General features: G+C 46.3%; 1 long non-coding RNA gene across 1 annotated transcript; it reads right to left on the bottom strand.

The window, feature by feature from the left end:
* Nucleotides 1-7,169: 7,169 nt before the first annotated feature.
* Nucleotides 7,170-8,682, bottom strand: LOC113625657 (uncharacterized). Its single transcript, XR_003434785.1, has 2 exons — nucleotides 8,335-8,682; nucleotides 7,170-7,770 (listed from the first exon to the last, which is right to left on the bottom strand). It is a non-coding gene; the product is annotated as an uncharacterized LOC113625657 (long non-coding RNA).
* Between the last annotated feature and the right edge of the window lie 6,494 nt (nucleotides 8,683-15,176).

The raw sequence follows: 15,176 nt of genomic DNA, 5'->3' as shown, positions 1-15,176 counted from the left end.
GGATTGGCAGCTGGTCCCTATCCACATGTGAAGTTAGCTAAGTGGTGGGGGGGAGGGGAGGGGAGGGTCTTGAGGCCTGAAGGAGTGACCCTTCCATCTGTCTGTCCATCGAGAGAGCAGGGCAGTCTCTGTCACGGCCTCAGACCCCACCCAGCCACCAGGAAAGCTCTCCTGGGCCACGGCCCAGCCCTGACCGTCAGCCTCCCCGTCTCACATGTTCTTTCCATCAAGTTCATTCTGCTGTAGTACGGCTGCTTCCCTGCACCCTGAGGCTGGCCTGGAGGATCGATTTAATAACTGGGAAGCAATGAAACCTTGATGAATGCACGTGCGGTGTGTGCAGCCGGCCTCTGGCCATCACGGGATGACACAATTAAATGTGACTGGTACGCTGAACCCAGGTCAGGGCACCTATCAGGGCGTCCTGGGAAGCCCTCTTAGCACCACTTGGAGATGGCAGCTCAGTGAAGGCAGGCACAGGGGAACACTGGGGGAGAGGCCTTCCACCCTGAGACTGGACCAGAGGCCCGTGACCCTGGGTGTTTCAGCCCGCAGGGAGGTGGACAGAGGCTCATGAAAGTCCACATACTGAGTGTCGAGAGGCAGTTTATGCTACGATTCTGACTGTGAGAAATAGCGCGTTATTTTATTTTATTTTTAAAAATTAATTCATTAATTTATTTATTTTTGGCTGCGTTGGGTCTTTGTTGCTGCGCGCAGGCTTTCTCTAGTTGCAGCGAGTGGGGGCTACTCTTCATTGCTGTGCATGGGCTTCTCATTGCAGTGGCTTCTCTTGTTGGGGAGCACGGGCTCTAGGCGTGCGGGCTTCAGTAGTTGTGGCTTGCAGGCTCAGTAGTTGTGGCACACGCGCTTCGTTGCTCCGTGGCATGTGGGATCTTCCCGGACCAGGGCTTGAACCCGTGTCCCCTGCATTGGCAGGCAGATTCTTAAGCACTGCGCCACCAGGGAAGACCACCCCCCCCCCAATTTTTTAATGTGCTTTTAAAACTTGAAAACTTCTCCTTTTGTAGGTAAAATTAAACTGACTTCACGTTCCTACTTGCCAGCAAAAAAAATCAGTCTTGGGCATTGCGGTCACAGAATTCAGGATGTGGGACAGGGGGATCATGTCCACCTCTTTGGCGGGTTGGGGCAGGGGAGGCTCCTGCTCTCTGGGCAAAACCATCATAGGCCTATACAGACTGTTTGTGCAGCTTCTGAAAGGTTCCCTCCTGGTAGCGGTAGCCTCAAGGACACACAACTTAGGAAGTTGTCTTCCAAGAAAAGGGCATCGCTTCCTCCAGGCAAGAGGGATTTCCACCTTCACTTATCCCTTAGCCTCACCCCGCCCCATCTTTCCTGCACAGACCGCATAGCAGTGCGCTCTGTCCCTACCATGGGGCCAGCACCTGCGCCAAGCTTGGGACGTTGGGGTCTTTCCAAGCCGGGGGGCCTGGTGGCCCCTCCCTAGGTGCTCCTTGTAGCAGTTCCCTCTGGACGCTGCGAGCAAGAGGGCCACCACCCGCAGAGCCTTCCAAGAACTTCACTCGTCAGCCTACGAGGTCTCCCCGCCGGTGCACACCGCTCCGCCCCGTTGCTCCTCCCCTTTGGGCACTTTCCTCCATCCCTTTCCCTTGGGACAATCCCAGGGAATTGCCCTCAGTGGGCTCCAAGACGCAAAATTTGGCATCTCTTGTCAGGGATCAGAAAAAAGATTCTGACACCTGTCAGCATGATTCTTGTTACTGTATCATCCTATTACATGGATGGTGGAGAGTCTTAAGCCCTTGGCAAGTCACGTGGGCAATGGAGGTGGTTTTAGAAAATCCTGGAGCTCAGGGCTCCCAGATTCCAGTAGGTTCTCCCAGCACGTTAAATGCAGTGAGTTCTGAACCAAACACGTCCTTTCCCCAAAGCTCCTCCTCTTTCCATTTCTCCCATTTCTGTCAATGCCACCACCATTATTGTCACCCAAGCTCAGCACTTGAGCCATTTTCTACTCCTTTCTTTCCTTTATTACTGCATCTAACTGGTACTCGAGAGCCTGCCCCTCCTACACCTCGTGATCGCCCTCCAGGATACACGATGGGTCAGCCTTCTCACTGGTCTCGGCTGTCATCTCCATTCCATTGGCCTCATTGTTTCCAGTGGTTTGACTTTGATTATGTCACTTCCCAGCTCCAGCTTCCCAGTTGTAGGATTTTACAACTCCCTTGATCTTCCTAATAAAATGCAAATGCCCTGATGTAGGTTGGAAATGCCCTCTATTCTCAATACCTTGTTCCAGTCTTATTTCCCACTTACCTGTTATGGATGACCTATGCTCAGCTAAACGGGAGGATTTGTCACTCCCCCAAACCCACCCTGATCTTTTCTTCCTTGAATCTTTTCCTTTAGGATTTTCCCTTTGACTGAAAAGCCACTCCGCCTGTCCAAACCCTACCCATTCATCAACGCCCAGTGCCAGTATCACCTCCTCCTGGAAGGTGGAGGCTTGATTTCCTTGGGACTCCTCCGTCTCCTGGGCTTCCTGACCGCTTCACGCACCTCTCGTGACCCCTCTCACACACTGATCTGTATTGGCCCCCGGGTGCACATCTCATCTCCCTTATGGGGTTGTGAGGTCTGTGTTGCCGAGTTAGTGGGGGGCTGAGGAACAGGCCAGGTGAGAGGGTGATGCGGGTGCTGATGCAGGGCTGGAGAAGAGGGAAGGATGCAAAAAGTGAGGCAGAGACAAAATCACTGGATGTACCAGGAGAGGGCAGAAGTGGCCCAGGTGACTGAGGCTTTGGTGCCTCTATAGACGCAGGGAAATGGAGAGGGCAGTTTGGAAAGAGGACTTTAGTTTGAGTTTATCCTCCTGGACCCTTTGCCAATTGCCTCCTGGGTATTTGGTCGCTGAGTGGAGCCCCCAAAAGGTGGTGTTGCAGAGAAAAACTGCTGGGTCCTGGTCTCAGTTTCCCCATTAAACTATTTAAGCAAGAGAGCAGGGGTTACACTTGCTATTCAGAAGAACCAGGTTCTGGAGATCCTGGAGAGCAGTCTAAGCTAGAAGCCACCCACTTCTACCAAAATTGCTCCCTTTAAAAATGCTTCGGATACTTCTGGTCATGTATTTGGACTGATAGCTAGGTGCTACTATGTCTTTAACAAATGACGGTGAGAGCAGCAGCGTTAAACCCACTGCAGGATGTGAGCGGGAGCCCTGAGCTGGTTAATCCTGACACCGCCCCGGGAGGCTGTCCTTTCAGGGGGTCTTTTTTCACAGCCTTCATTGTCAGGAATCAGTTCTTCTGTGTTCTTGGCATAAAGAATGGTTCAGCTCCAACCTCTCGATCCTAATATCCTTCTCCCACCGTTGCTCTAATTCCGAATTATTTTCTCCTTTGGGACCCTTGGTTGACCTGGCAGTTTCACTCAGTTCTTTTGAATGGACTTGATAGAAACTCATTTCATCAGAAACCAGGATGTGGCCCTCTGAGCCACATTGGAATCGAAGGCAGGGAGGTATTTATTAGAGGTGGTCATTACTATCAAACCCCCGTCCTGGCCTGAGCAAGGCCAGCAGGACACTCAGCTGCTGTCTCAGAGGGCTGTCCTCATCCAGACTGCGTACCAGCTCTCCTGGGATGCGGGGGGATACGGGGGCGGGAGCAGGGGTTCCAGTCCCTGGCTGTGGCTTGAGGGGTCCTCATTAGGATTGAGTGGTAAAGAGGTCCCCGTGTGAGTAATGCTGGTTACTTCCCTTCCAGTGAAATCTCACAGCCCCGCGTGGCCCCAACACCTCGCACTTCGCTGAGCAAACAGGCACTAAGGAGGGCCTGGCTTAGAATCTCCAGCACTGCTTATAAAAAGGGTGGCGTGTGGAACGCCTACTTCAAAGTCACTGGTGGAGTTGCTTGGAAACACAGATTCCTAGGTCGTGTTGGCAGAGATTCTGACTTCTTAGGTCCAGAGTAGCCCAAGGGAATCTCAGAATTACATCTGCAAGGGTGAGAGCGGAAGTGAGCCTGAGACCCTGACGGTGGTGACGCAGAGAGTCTGGTGCTAATGAAGCCTGGGCTGCAGATGGGCTCAGGGAGTGATGTCAGGTTTAGAGCCATCCCATCACGGCTCATTCGAAGTCCGTGGGACCCACCGGGTCTTCCTCGCTTGTTGTTTCTTCAGTTCTCTATTTGATCCCGGGGAAGGGCTGGGGGAGGTAGTGTCTGAGATAAAAGGGAAGCCACACCCCTTCCATCACGAAGGGAGAATAACGATGATGATAATAAGGGCCAACATTTACACAGTGTTTATCGTGTAGCAGACCTCGTGTTTAGTGCCTTACGTGGCTTATGACGTTTGATCATTTTAACAAGTCTCTTAGGAAAGTCCTATGATTATGCTCATGTCTTAAATGAGGACACTGAAACCTCAGGGGTGAAGAGCCCAGCCATCCACACTGTAGGGCAGGGGGTGGGATGTGAGCCCGGGCCATCTGGCTCTAGGTGGCGAGTGGTCCTACTCTCCTCTGGGTGGTCCTTAGGAATGTTCTGGCCCCAGCTGTCTCTCTCAGCCTTGCTCCGAGGTAGGAAGCTTGCGTGACAGGGGCCTCTGTGTCACTGAACACCTGGATTACACGTGTGGCCAGGTGGCACCATCTGTCACAAGCTCCCAGAGCAGTGAAGGGTTTTCCGGGATGCCGATCACTTTATCGTTGTGATAACAAGCTCGAGCCCAGGAGCAGAGACGGGATTTCTCAGCTTCCTGCTTGTCTGTCACGTATCAGCAGGACATTTTTTCCTCGACCCCCATTGTAAACTGGGAATTAAAACAGATGTGGCTATATTAATTGACACTCTCCCTTTAATCAGCCACATTGCCGGCAATGCTGTGTTCCCCGTGATCAACAGATCACCCCGCTGCGGAACTTGCCAGGACCAGTTGCAGAATGAAAAGGCAGAAAACCTTGTTCAAAAAGCAGGAAAAAAGCCCTGTTCAAGGTACTGAAAGAGAAAGCTTTTCCTTTCTTCCACAGTCTCTTTTGATCTGTCATAGTATTTTTCGTTTGCCTTTTAATGACATTTTAAGTAAAGAAAAAAGAAAACTTGTTAATTAACAATCTAAAATTATTAGCATAAAGTTTACCATTCACCTTAATATTATATAATGACATTTTTTTGCGGGGGGGGTCAGCCATGGAGCTTGTGTGATCTTAGCTCCCGGACCAGGGATTGAACCCAGGGCCCTAGGAGCGACAGCACCAAGTCCTAACCACTGGACCACCAGGGAATTCCCTATAATGACAGTTTTAAATGCAACTATAAGAGCATTTAACCCAGATGTAGAACCACCAAAAATCACACGCTTTGTGTTTCACAGCTCTTACATGCATATGTATTTGGTTTTTACCAGAACAGTGGCAATAATACACAAAAGTAATGCAGCTCTTTTCATTTCACTTCTTGATACACGTGCTTTCTACCAACACCCTTTACCTTCTGCTTACTGATGAGTAAGGAAGGGCTGAACAGAAACAGATCTAGGGATTGCCCTATCTTTCCCTTCCTTCTGTGTCATCACTTTGGGGTGAGTGGTTGGCTGATTCAGGGAATTCTCCTGTATAAGAAAGGATGTGATAGGGCTTCTTGGTCATTTGTGTTACTTAGAACACCCCTGCCTTCTGTCTGCGTTTGAAGCAAGTTCTGGTTCAAATGAAAAAGGTGGCCTCTCAGGGTTGTCGGTGCCCCTGCTCACTCAGTTGAAGACATGACACACTTACTTTATATTCATTTTGAGTCTTACTGAACGTCCACACCCGTGGGCCCAGCAGAACTGGAGAACACAGCCAGGAGAGGCAGCCACACTCACCACATGTATCTGCTCACACCTGTGCTCCATTGTCCCATCAGACTTCACTTACAAAGTACAGATTCAAAGAAAAATTCATTGAGAAATTCAAGACCGCAACAGAAGAGCAGTAAACCAAGTGCAAGGTCCTCCTCAGCACAGGACCCCATGTGACTGCCCAGGTCGTGTGCCCAGGAAGCCGGCTCTGATGATCAATAAATATTATAGCTAATTCAGAGGAGGGTGGTTTGAGGGGAGGAGTGAAAACTGGGGCAAATCAGTCTGCATGCCTGCCCTTTTTTTTGGCATTTCCTGGAAGTAAAGGTCAAGATTGGCATGAAGGGCAACTTAAGGGGGCTTCTTGAAGAAGAGGGATGACCCCTGCCATGTCCATCTCTGCTTGGAGAATTAGTGTCAGAGCTTGGATTTAGTGGTGTGGCTGTGAGGTTCCTAGCTGCAGACACTTGCAGCCTCCAGAGGTGACTGAGACTCACAAATAGATCTGAGATGTTTGACAATCTGAAACTGGAATGGACCTAGTAGATTAAATTAATTAAAGTGGGTTTAGGACTTCCCCGGTGGTGCAGTGGTTAAGAAGCCTCTTGCCAATGCAGGGGACATGGGTTCTATCCCTGGTCTGGGAAGATCCCGCATGCCGCAGAGCAGCTAAGCCCATGCGCCACAACTGCTGAGCCCGTGTGCTACAACTACTGAGCCTGTGCTCTAGAGCCCGCGAGCCACAACTACTGAGCCCATGTGCCACAACCACTGAAGCCCTTGCGTGCTCTAGGGCCCGTGCTCCGCAGCAAGAGAAGCCACAGCAATGAGAAGCCTGCACACCACAGCGAAGAGTAGCCCTCGCTCGCCGCAACTAGAGAAAGCCCGCGTGCAGCAACGAAGACCCAATGCACCCAAAAATAAATTAAAAAAATAAAAATAGGGGCTTCCCTGGTGGCCCAGTGGTTAAGAATCGGCCTGCCAGTTCAGGAGACACAGGTTCAAGCTCTGGTCCGGGAAGATCCCACATGCCGCGGAGCAACTAAGCCCGTGCACCACAACTACTGAACCTGCACTCTAGAGCCCGTGAGCCACAACTACTGAGCCCACGTGCCACAACTACTGAAGCCCACACGCCTAGACTCCGTACTCCCAACAAGAGAAGCCACCACAGTGAGAAGCCCGTGCACCGCAAGGAAGAGTAGCTGCCACTCGCCACAACCAGAGAAAAGCCCACATGCAGCAACGAAGACCCAATGCAGCCAAAAATAAAATTAAATTAAAATTAACTTAAAAAAAAATAAAGTGGGTTCAGTGTAAGTAATAGAAAACCCAACTCAAAGTGGCACAGATAATAAAGGGATTTATTGGTTCATGTCAATGGAACGTCCAGGGGTAGTTCGGCTTCATGAGTGGTGTGATTCAGTGGGTGACGGATGCCACTGAGGTCCTAGTTACTTTTGCCTCTCCACTTTGCCTTCCACGTGTCAGTCTCGTCCTCAGGCTGGTTTCCCTTCTCGGTGTCAAGATGGTGGCCTGCAGCCCCCAGAGCAACTTGCTTTCTCACCAGTGTCCAGGGAGGGAGAGAAGCCTTGTTCTTGGAACTTCTGTCAGAAGAGTGAGAAAGCTTTTTTACCTTTCTCTCAGTCAACCTCCCCTTGAGTATCTTTGGCCCAGAACGAGCCAAGAGCCCATCCACCAACCAGAAACATATCCAGTGAGTGCAACTCTGCCAGTAACTTAGGGCTAAGCCTTATGTCCTTCTCAAAAGCCCAGGGGGAGTCAGCTTGTACCAGAGCACATAAACTGCATAGGAGAATGGGGAGGTGGGGAGACCAGAACAAAATGGGGTGATTACCTGGAGAGGACGGACTGGAAGCTCAGGAGGCTACCATGCCATCTACCTCAGAGACCCTCTCTCTGCTCTCAGGGCTGGCGCCTGACCTAGCAGAAAACATACATGTGTGATGCTGTCTAAACTTTAAACGTGGGAACAGGAGTGCCGTCCTACCCAAAAGACATTCAAATTCATAATTAAAAAAATTGCTGACCAAGCAAAACCTATATCTGCAGGCCATTTAACAGACAAGGAAACCAAGAACCAACAAGGGGAAGTAATTGCCTAAAATCATAATGGTTGCTGTATAGTGAGTTTGTGTGTGCATCTGCTAACGCACGTTACAGAAGAGAATGATGAGGCTTCAGGGAGGCCAGCTAATTCTAATTCGCTCAAAGCCACACAGCTAATGAGGGACAGAGGTGGGATTTGGACACAGATCTATCTAACTTGCGTGCCTCTGTCCTTTCCCAGTGCCAGAGGTGAATTGGTTGCATGAATAGGAAGAAAAACCCCAAGTCAGTTCAGAGCTCTGTTCCACTGTGTATCAGTAAGAAGTTGTAGGAGACCGTCTAATATATACTACGGGATATATAATCCATAAATAAATGGAAGGGAAAAAGACTTTGTGAAGCAGATTCCTTAAGTGATAAAGCAAGTTGTCAGTGAACCTTATGCACGGTAGGGAAGAGCCATCTGCAGTGGGTACAGGCTCCCAGGAAGCACAGGGTAGATGCCGCCTGGCTCCGTGAACGCCGGTGGCTTCTGGCATCCTGGCACTGGCAGAGCAGCAGCTTATGAACTCCTTTTCTAGAAGCTGTCAGTCTTTGGAGAGGTCGTGCAGGAAATCTGGGCCTTCGAATTGGCAGCCTGATCAGAAGAGACATTCAGCTGTCTCAGAGATGCAAGTCCTGGCGTGCACGCCCTGCCTCTCCTGCGGAAGCCCCAGGCAAGCGGTGACCTCCTCCCCCGTCTGCTGCCTTGAGAGAAGGGCAGATTTCACGGAAGGTGTAAGTAAAGTGCAGCGGAAAGGAAATGAGAGTCTCTGTGTTCTGATCCGGCTCTCGCTCCTTCCCTTACAGCCTGCTTCCTGTTTCTGCTCTGCACTTCCATGGCTCTCCCGCTGTCCGTGGCCTTCCCGGGCGAGCTGGCCTCTCAGCTGCTGGATGCCCCAGGCCAGCCATGTCCGGCCAGGACGATGGTACTCCATCATTAAACATAAAGTGTGCGATGGGACTTCCCTGGCGGTCCTCTGGTAGGGACTCGGCGCGTTCACTGCGGTGGCCCTGGTTCAGTCCCTGATCGAGGAACTCAGATCCCGCGAGCCTTGGGGTGTGGCCAGAAAAAGACACAAACAAAAGCAAAATGTGCACTAGGAAGAGCTGGCCAGGCTGATGATTTGTAGACACACGTGAGTCACACAGAAGTACTTGCTGAATGTTTTAAAAAGACGGAGTTCTGGGACCTGCCCTGGGGAATACTGCTGCAGTATGTCTGCGGTGAGGACACATCTGCTTTTAAAACTCTGTCCCTAGATGATTGTGGTACCTCTTGCCCAGTTTGGGAGCCCCCGGGCGAGAGTTTTCCCAAGGACCCTTCCCAGTTCCTATGCTCCCACGTGGATCAATATGAAAAATGAATGTCAGGCTGTGGTCATTGTCGGCACTCTGTACATTCTTTTGCTGAATGAATGAGTAAATATTTCCATTAGTCACATATATTAAATGATCTCAATTATCCAGAAGTATGAAGTTTGAGGAAAGGTTGAGGAGGTGGGAAACTCCTTGAGTAGCCAAAAATCATTTTCACGTCAGTGAAATTAAACTCACAGCCTTGAATGTTGCTGATGGGAGCCTCCAAGCTCTGCACGTGGAATCTAGCTACGCCTGTTTACAGAGAGGTCTAGCAAGCATGGTGCTCTAGGCTCTGAGTTCATAGCATATTGGAGCAGAAATTAAAAGGCCATCGGAAGGAAAAGAAAAAGACATAGGAATTGTTGCAAACAAAAAGCACCAGGTATTCAAATAGCTTAATGGGGATGGTGTTTCCTTTTGGGGTGATGAAAATGTTTTGGAACTAGATACAGGTGATCGTTACACATCATTGTGAATACGTTAAATGCCACTGAATTGTTCCCTTTAAAATGGTTCTTCGTTTTTTTTTTTATATCTTTATTGGAGTATAATTGCTTTACAATGTTGTGTTAGTTTCTGCTGTACAATAAAGTGAGTCAGCTATATGTATACATAAATCCCCATATCCCCTCCCTCTTGAGCCACCCTCCCACCCTCCCTATCTCACGCACCTAGGTCATCACAAAGCAGTGAGCTGATCTCCTTGTGCTATGCAGCAGCTTCCCACTAGCTAGCTATTTTACATTTGGTAGTGTATATATGTCAGTGGTACTCTCTCACTTCGTCCCAGCTTCCCCTTCCCCCTCTGTGTTCTCAAGTCCGTTCTCTATGTCTGCGTCTTTATTCCTGCTCTGCCGCTAGGTTCATCATTACCTAAAATGGTTCATTTTGTGTTATGTGAATTTCACCTCGATTTTTAAAAAAATCGACAATACTAAACCCAAAAATGAATATAAAAACAGTACTCTTAGGTTTGTAACAAGTGAAAGCTGACAGCTTGATAGGAAATAAAAGAACAAAATAAAATTCTCAAGTTTGCACAGAATTCGTATAGCCAAGTAGTCTGGGGCGATCTAGTGTCAGGGCAAACAATTCAGCCGGTTCAGCAGGCCCTGAAGCTGTCATTACTATAGGGCAATTTGAAAGTGAACATTTATTATACGGCTCTCCTTTATCAAGAAGAGTTACAAGGTGTCAGGTATACCCTGCTTAAGAGTTCCCCGTAAGAAAATGTCCTATGCAAAAATCTACTGGTAAAAGATAGATTTTTTTTTTTATCGAGTAAAAAGTAAGCTTTTGGAACCTGTGATTCAGTTATCTGAATAATGAACTTAACCGAAACAATTCACTCACTAACGTGGCTGCATAAATGAGGCAAGATCCCACAAGGCCAATTCCCATAGCGGTATATTAAAATCGCTACATCCGCTGCCTGCAGTGGGTATCAAGGAATTACCGCTAAATTGTTAATAGAGTGTCCATTTACGGTGATGAACAAGTTTTGGAAATAAAGAGTGGTGATGGTTGCACATGTTTGTGAATGTAATTCGTGCTACTGAATTGTACACTTAACATGGTTAAAATGGCAAAAATTTTTGTTATATATACTTTATCACAATACAAATATTTAAAAATAATTTTTAAACTTCCATAATATTGCCTCCCCCCCCCCAGCGAATCACTACATCTGGTAGTTTTACCAACTGTACTGGGGAGAATTCTAAAGCCTGAAGAGGGTAATTGTGGTACTGCAGGTCAGTCAGAAAGAAAATCTAGAGGTCCCAGGCAGTACACGAAGCACACCAGGGAAAGATGCTTTTATTACATTTATTAGGGTCCTTTTGAGCCATCTGTGTGCTGATTGGCTCTGCTGCGATCAGCAGCAGTTTTTATTCATTAGCAATGAGCAGGTGTGTAAGTCATTACTCATGTTCATTTCACAGCTGGACTTTGAATGGAAAAGCAGCTCCTACCCAACAACTCTGGCATCAGGTACTGATATGTAAAGGTCTTTGAGCGAAAAGGTTTTCTTGAGGCTTGGAAAGTACTTCCATCTAATAATGGCTTCAGCGAAACATCAGGGATCTCTATAGAGGCAGGCCTCTGTAGGCTGATGATTGGATCAGTGTGTGTATTTGATTTTACTCTGATTTTACCCCGAATTTATAGGTCTCTCTATACCTAGAAATGTTTATTCATTTCAATGGAATATGGTATAGTCATAGAAAAATGCTTTACTTCCTCTGTTTAAGTACCAAGGCCTTCGTAGGAAATAAAATGTCAACTCAAAGCTAAAACTTTCAATGCCATTTAATCAGAAGATTTTTTTTTTTTTTTTTTTTTTTTTTTTTACCACGGCTGTTTTGCTTTTTCATTTTGGAAAAATCGTTTAATCCAAGAATCATACTTCCACTCATTTCATAGGGATTGTCACATGAACCAACCAAATGTAAGAAAGCCAAGTTTCAGGACTTCCCTGGTGGCGCAGTGGTTAAGAATCCACCTGCCAATGCAGGAGACACAGGTTCGAGCCCTGGTCCGGGAAGATCCCACATGCCGCGGAGCAACTAACCCCGTGCGCCACAACTACTGAGCCTGTGCTCTAGAGCCCACGAGCCATAACTACTGAGCCCGCGTGCTACAACTGCTGAAGCCCACGCGCCTAGACCCTGTGCTCCACAACAAGAGAAGCCACCGCAATGAGAAGCCTGTGCACTGCAACGAAGACCCAACACAGCCAAAAAAAAAAAAAGTGCATGATATATGGTTTTAAATAAAACATTGAAGTGCCATTTTAAGTACTTTATTGATATTATATCACACAGTACTTTACAGGTGGCCTAACTTATGAAAATTAAACATGTAAATATTTTATTCTCCAAAATATGGATAAAAAGTCAGAGTGCTTTTTTTTTTAAACATCTTTATTGGAGTATAATTGCTTTACAATGTTGTGTTAGTTTCTGCTGTATAACAAAGTGAATCAGCTATATGTATACATATATCTCCATATCCCCTCCCTCTTGCGTCTCCCTCCCACCCTCCCTATCCCACCCCTCTAGGTGGACACAAAGCACCGAGCTTATCTCCCTGTGCTATGTGGCTGCTTCCCACTAGCTATCTGTTTTACATTCGGTAGTGTATATATGTCAGTGCTATTCTCTCACTTCCTCCCAGCTTACCCTTCCACCTCCCTATGTCCTCAAGTCCATTCTCCACGTCTGCGTCTTTATTCCTATCCTGCCCCTAGGTTCTTCAGAACCATTTTTTCTTTTTTAGATTCCATATATATGTGTTAGCATATGGTATTTGTTTTTCTCTTTCTGATTTACTTCACTCTGTATGACAGACTCTAGGTCCATCCACTTCACTACAAATAACTCAATTTCATTTCTTTTTATGGCTGAGTAATACTCTATTGTACATAGGTGCCACATCTTCTTTATCCATTCATGTCAGTGGACACTTAGGTTGCTTCCATGTCCTGGCTCTTATAAATAGTGCTGCAATGAACATTATGATACATGACTCTTTTTGAATTATGGTTTTCTCAGGGTATATGCCCAGTAGTGGGATTGCTGGGTCGTATGGTAGTTCTACTTTTAGTTTTTTAAGGAGACTCCATACTGTTCTCCATAGTGGCTGTTTCAATTTACATCCCCACCGACAGTGCAAGAGGTTCCCTTTTCTCCACACCCTCTCCAGCATTTATTGTTTGTAGATTTTTTGATAATGGCCATTCTGACTGGTGTGAGGTGATACCTCATTGTAGTTTTGATTTGCATTTCTCTAATGATTAATGATGTTGAGCATCCTTTCATGTGTTTGTTGGCAATCTGTATATCTTCTTTGGAGAAGTGTCTAGGTCTTCTGCCCATTTTTGGATTGGGTTGTTTGTTTTTTTGTTATTGAGCTGCATGAGCTGCCTGTATATTTTGGAGATTAATCCTTTGTCAGTTGCTTTGCTTGCAAATATTTTCTCCCATTCTGAGGGTTGTATTTTTGTCTTGTTTATGGTCTCCTTTGCCGTGCAAAAGCCTTTAAGTTTCATTCGGTCCCATTTGTTTATTTTTGTTTTTATTTCCATTTCTCTAGGAGGTGGGTAAAAAAGGATCTTGCTGTGATTTATGTAATAGAGTGTTCAGCCTATGTTTTCCTCTAAGAGTTTTATAGTGTCTGGCCTTACATTTAGGTCTTTAATCCATTTTGAGTTTATTTTTGTGTATGGTGTTAGGGAGTGTTCTAATTTCATTCTTTTATAAGTAGCTCTCCAGTTTTCCCAGCACCACTTATTGAAGAGGCTGTCTTTTCTCCATTGTATACTCTTCCCTCCTTTATCAAAGATTAGGTGACCATATGTGTGTGGGTTTATCTCTGGGCTTTCTATTCTGTTCCATTGATCAATATTTCTGTTTCTGTGCCAGTACCATACTGTCTTGATTACTGTAGCTTTGTAGTATAGTCTGAAGTCAGGGAGCCTGATTCCTCCAGCTCTGTTTTTCTTTCTCAAGATTGCTTTGGCTATTCGGGGTCTTTTGTGTTTCCATACAAATTGTGAAATTTTTTCTTCTAGTTCTGTGAAAAATGCCATTGGTAGTTTGATAAGGACTGAATCTGTAGATTGCTTTGGGTAGTATAGTCATTTTCAAAATGTTGATTTTTCCAATCCAAGAACATGGTATATCTCTCCATCTGTTTGTATCATCTTTAATTTCTTTCATCAGTGTCTTATAGTTTTCTGCATACAGGTCTTTTGTCTCCTTAGGTAGGTTTATTCCTAGGTATTTTATCCTTTTTGTTGCAGTGGTAAATGGGAGTGTTTCCTTAATTTCTGTTTCAGATTTTTCATCATTAGTGTGTAGGAATGCAAGAGATTTCTGTGCATTAGTTTTGTATCCTGCAACGTTACCAGATTCATTGATTAAGCTCTAGTAGTTTTCTGGTAGCATCTTTAGGATTCTCTATGTATAGTGTTGTGTCATCTGCAAACAGTGACAGCTTTACCTCTTCTTTTCAGATTTGGATTCCTTTTATTTCTTTTTCTTCTCTGAGTGCTGTGGCTAAAACTTCCAAAACTATGTTGAATAATAGCGGTGAGAGTGGGCAACATTGTCTTGGTCCTGATCTTAGAGGAAATGGTTTCAGTTTTTCATCATTGAGAATGATGTTGGCTGTGGGTTTGTCATATATGGCCTTTATTATGTTGAGATAGCTTCCCTCTATGCCTGCTTTCTGGACAGTTTTTATCATAAATGGGTGTTGAATTTTGTCGAAAGCTTTTTCTGCATCTATTGAGATTATCATATGGTTTTTCTCCTTCAATTTGTTAATATTGTGTATCACATTGATTGATTTACATATATTGAAGAATTCTTGCATTTCTGGGATGAACCCCACTTGATCATGGTGTATGATCCTTTTAATGTGCTGCTGGATTCTGTTTGCTAGTATTTTGTTGAGGATTTTTGCATCTGTGTTCATCAGTGATATTGGCCTGTAGTTTTCTTTTTTTGTGGCATTTTTGTTTGGTTTTGGTATCAGGGGATTGTGGTCTCATAGAATGAATTTGGGAGTGTTCCTCCCTCTGCTATATTTTGGAAGAGTTTGAGAAGGATAGGTGTTCGCTCTTCTCTAAATGTTTTTTGTTTTGTTTTGTTTTGTTTTTTGTGGTATGCGGGCCTCTCACTGTTGTGGCCTCTCCTGTTGCAGAGCACAGGCTCTGGATGCGCAGGCTCAGCGGCCGTGGCTCACGGGCCCAGCCACTCCACGGCATGTGAGATCTTCCTGGACCGGGGCATGAACCCACGTCCCCTGCATCAGCAGGTAGACTCTCAACCACTGTGCCACCAGGGAAGCCCCTTCTCTAAATGTTTGATAGA

Source organism: Aethalodelphis obliquidens, unplaced genomic scaffold (assembly GCF_003676395.1).
Source record: "Aethalodelphis obliquidens isolate GAN/ISIS:26980383/991018 unplaced genomic scaffold, ASM367639v1 scaffold16, whole genome shotgun sequence".
NCBI classification, from domain to species: domain Eukaryota; kingdom Metazoa; phylum Chordata; class Mammalia; order Artiodactyla; family Delphinidae; genus Aethalodelphis; species Aethalodelphis obliquidens.
Note: the sequence above shows the minus strand (reverse complement) of the source record. Positions and strands in the feature narration are given on the sequence as shown.